Here is a 4,956-nt window from a genome sequence, read left to right as displayed (position 1 = left end):
AAAGTTTGATGGTATAAAAACCTTCTTATCTTCAAAACCATAAACCCTACCAGCCGCAAGAAAAGAGAGAAAGAATGAGAGAAAGTCTGATCGGAGGCTCAAGGTTACGACAACGTCCATGGTGGTTCAACAGTAAGCAAGAACAAGTTTGGGGTCCATTGCAAGCCAAATGGTCAAATTTCCCCCGTTACCATTCGTTATCATGGCAAGACGCAACAACATGACACCAGAAAACGTACACTTGGGGCGGTGTTTCCCGCGTTATAACGTCGGTATTTTGTGCCAACTCAAAAACACGTGGTAAGGCGTTGTCCATACATTATATTCAAAAACCTTTTTTTCCACTGGATTGTATAAACACAAAGGACATAAGAAGGCATTTCTTGCATTCCTATCGATAGCAAAGATAAAACAAAAGGCTATAATTATATCTATTTAAGAGCATCTTTAACCCACTCTCATTCTCTATTATTTCATCCATTTTTTCCCTCATTCGTCTCTAACCCTGCCCCATTTCTTCCCCCATTTTGGGGGAAATGAATAGTATAACACCAGATTTGGTGTTATACTATTCATTTCCCCCAAAATGGGGATGAACTTTGAGTTGTCGGTTTTAGTTCTTCGTTTTATATATTTATATATTTCTGATTTTTACCTACTAATTATTAGTTAAATGTAATATTTAATACTTATAATATTGTGTTATATAGTAAATTATGTTAATTAATTATAAATATAATTTTTTTTTTGTTTATCAAATTCATATTAAAATTTAAATACATACTGAAATTTTAAAACACAATAACATATTTTACAAAAGTTTATAATTACGTATTATAAATATAATATTATTTATTTAATATTATTGTAATGAAAAAATATGGATTATATATTTGTTAAAACCAAATTAATAGATGGGGTGTATTTGACAATTTATATAAGTTAAAAGAATGGAATACATTTTTTGGGGTAAAAATGGGGTAAAAAATGGAGTAAGATATGAGATGAAACACTATTTATCCCATTTTTTACTCCATTTTGGGGAAAAAATGAAAATGGGTTGGAGATGGTCTACGTATGCTAATATATATATATATATATATATATATATATATATATATATATATATATATATATATACTACTCGAATGTCCGCGCGTTGCGCAAAAATACCTATATAGTTGAAATATTTACAAATATATGTTTTTTTAAATATAACAATAACGTTGTTGTTAAATTTAATATAATATTTCGTATACTAAATTGATATAATATATTAATTATTTTGAATTATATGATAATATATACATCTGTTATAACTGTATTATTTCAAACATTTAAATGACTTATACCTGCGAGTTACTCATGAATAAACTTAAATATAAGATATGGCTTAATGTTATTTATAGTTTTTGTTATTGTTAATTAATTTTTTATAATTTATTTTCTTAACTTAATTTCTATCATTATAGTTATTTAAAACATCAGACATTGTTTTTTGATTTTAAATGTAACAATATAATAATTTATATAGAGTTATTTTTAACTATTGTTATTGTAAGTTATATTAAGCTACTTATTTGAGAACTTTTAACGATTATACAAATATCTTTAGAAAATATTTTAGTTAAATTGATATTATAATTTAGTTTTTGCATTTAGCACTACAATTTATCATTTTTAATTATTCACAAAATATTCATTGGGTTTTTTAAGTGGAGCTGAAATTTATATTTAAGTTGACACTATAATGTTATATTTAAATTAACAGTTTAAGTATTTTATCCAAACTGTTCCAAAGTTATAGCTTTAAATTGATATTGGTTTACATACAATACTATATTAAATCTAATAAATTAAGTATAATATGTTAAAAGTTAAAGTCATAACTTTATTAGTAGAAGTAAAGATATTATTTTAATATTGAAGTTTATTTTATTTATGATTACACTTTAGGTTTGATATTTATTTAACCTTATTAACCAAATTATAATCATTAATAAAAAGACACTACAATTTATCATATTTTACTATTTGCAAAATATAATTTGGGTTGTTTAAGTTAAACTAAAATTTATATTTAATTTGGTCCTCGAATGTTATATTTAAGTTTATAATTTAAATATTTTTACAAATTGCTCAAAAGTTGTAGTTTTAAAATGATAATGGTTTACATCCAACAATATATTAAAACTAATAAATTAAGTATAATATGTAAAAAAGATATTCTTTTAATATTGAAATTTAGTATATATGACTACACTTTAGGTTTGATATTTATTTAATTTTATTATAACCAACTTATAGTCATTATTATAAAGAAAATTGAAAAGTTATGAGTGTTTCAAATAAATGTGATGAAAGAAAAAATACATGGGAATTTCAAATTAATGTGGTGAAAGAAAAAAATGATTCATTCATTATATATATATATATATATATATATATATATATATATATATATATATATATATATATATATATTTGTTTGTTTGTATTATATAATTAATATTTTTAACATTTAAGTAATTTGGTTCATTTACTATAGTTTTATCAACATATGATGATAGTGTGGTAGATATTGATTATTTTAGTTTGGCTTAATTTTTTTTAACCGGAAAACTAATATATTCCTAAAATCATCTATGTAATTCTGTGTCCTAATGAGATTTAAACCTATGACCTCTTCTTACTGTTAGTCTTTGCCCCTAGATCCAAAGCGTTTCGGTAGTTTGGCTTACTAACATGCAAACATTGATTATTTTATTAGTTTATATGGGAATGGGTGTTATTTATTTTATCTTATTTACTATAAACATTTATCATTCAATATGTTAATTTTAATTTTTTGCATTTCAGATCTGCAGGTGTAAGAATTTTTCATTTTTCATTTTTTGTATTTCATATCCGGCAACTTAAAACAAAAAGGTATATCAACATTACGTTGAAATATATTGAAAGTATACAACTTTTTATTCTGTATATTTTAAAGTATTTTTTAGATATGCAAATGTGTAACATAAGGTGGATCCAACAATATTTTGAAGTTTATTTCACATCTTTTAGTTTTTGAATTTTTGTATTTCAGATAATGTATAACAGAAGGAACATCTTTATGGAGTCTATACAATAAATGGTTTATTTGGATTATTTTTTGTTTATTAGCTTCAAAAATATGTGATTTTAAATAACCATTGAGTTTATATTATGGTTTCTTTAATTGTTTCAACCAAAAAAGTCAAGTAAGAAAGATGCCATAAAATGAAAGAGATATAAGATTTGATGTAATTGTGTGTATGCACGAATTTATAAATACAGTGAAAAAATAATTGGTAATCCGGTCTAGAAGATGCAAAATTCATAAAAACAAGCGTCAGTTATAGTTTTTTCCCCATGCTTTGGTCAAATAAACAATTTTGACCCTTAAGTTATAAAATTGATTTGTTGTATCCGGCCGTTTTAACAAATTGCAGTCTCAGTCGTTCATATAAATATGCTACTTTGCTTTTTTATATCATTTTTTTTATAATCTTTAATAATATTAAATCAATCATATAAGTATGCTACTTTGCTTTTTTATACCCTTTTTTTTTATAATCTTTAATAATATTAAGTTGAAAAATATAATTTAACTTTTTTTCATTTTTCTTTTCACCATTTACAAATTTAAATATTATGAAATACAAATCATCGGTGGAATGTCTCCAATTATTTTATGTGAATATCCAAATAATTAGAAAACAAAATATAATTAGACAAAGAAAATTCAAAATTCAAAAAAATAAAAGATAATTTCTTATATTCATAAAATTTTGAAAAATTTGGATTATGACCAATACATTCCATATTTCAAATTCCGAATATTTAACTTTCTGGTAGTTTCAAATAGGATTTTCGGAATCATTAATTGGAATGTCGTATTCATAGATTTTATACTTATCCAAAGACCAGATGACATTTTAATAATAAAACTAATTGCCACAAAAATTATTCACCGGAAAAAATAATCATCGTATGTATATCGATATTAAAGTAACTATCTTTGTTGCATTGCATCGAAAGCAAACTATTAACCGAAATAAAAATATTTGACACATGTAGAAAGGTAACTAATCACCTCCCAGAAACATATCCGCAATATTAAAAACACATATTTAACTATTATCCGCTCGCAAAAGAATCTAATAGTTGTGCTGGAACTGTCCGTCGAAATGACTATTCATGTAACTAAAAATAATATGATTTAATGCTTATATTACTTTTTTTTACATATCTTAAAGTTTTCATGTAATTAGAAATTGCTTTTTTTCTGTTTCTAGAAGATGTTCACTGTAAAATAAAAATTTGAGAAATAGATCACATTCGCCGAAAAAAACTATCTGACACAAAATAATTTGTCAAAAGACTAAAATGAACTATCTCACACGAAAAAAAAAACCTAATCGCCAAAAGGAAACCAGTCATTACAACGAAATTAATCGCCGTCGACACATCGTACGGGTAAGTTATATATATATGTGTGTGTGTGTGTGTGCGCGCGCGCGCGTGTGTTTATTATTTTTAAATATTTTATAATATAATTATTAAAGATCATATAAAATGTTATACTTCGTAAATTTTATTTGTTAATTCTCTAGGACAATTTAGTAATTTTGTGGTCATGTTGTGTCTTGATCTAGTCTCACCAAACGCTACACAAACAACATGTCTAGTACAGTCCAGTTCAGTTCTGTGTCGTCTAGTTCTACCTTGTCTCGCTACCAAACGCTACCTTAGTGCTTAATTGTGTTAAGCAATTATGAATTGTTCCCGAGTTGTAGCAAATAAAAGAAAATAAAGTAATGAGAGAAAAGAAGAGAAAGGAAAGAAAAAGAAATTTTTATGTTGTTTTCCCGAGTTTGAGAGAAATAGAAGGAAAATTAATGTCAGATCTATTTTGAGAAGTTCTTATTTCGG

The 4,956-nt window shown here is 24.8% G+C and overlaps 1 long non-coding RNA gene across 1 annotated transcript; it reads left to right on the top strand.

Annotated features, from left to right (window-relative positions):
- LOC145069172 (uncharacterized) lies at positions 1–3,074 on the top strand. Its single transcript, XR_013689329.1, has 2 exons — positions 1–300; positions 2,860–3,074. It is a non-coding gene; the product is annotated as an uncharacterized LOC145069172 (long non-coding RNA).
- Positions 3,075–4,956: the final 1,882 nt, after the last annotated feature.

Source organism: Lactuca serriola, chromosome 8 (assembly GCF_051521515.1).
Source record: "Lactuca serriola cultivar US96UC23 chromosome 8, Lser_US96UC23_V15, whole genome shotgun sequence".
In the NCBI taxonomy this organism is placed as follows: Eukaryota; Viridiplantae; Streptophyta; class Magnoliopsida; order Asterales; family Asteraceae; genus Lactuca; species Lactuca serriola.
This window is presented reverse-complemented; position numbering and strand designations above follow the sequence as displayed.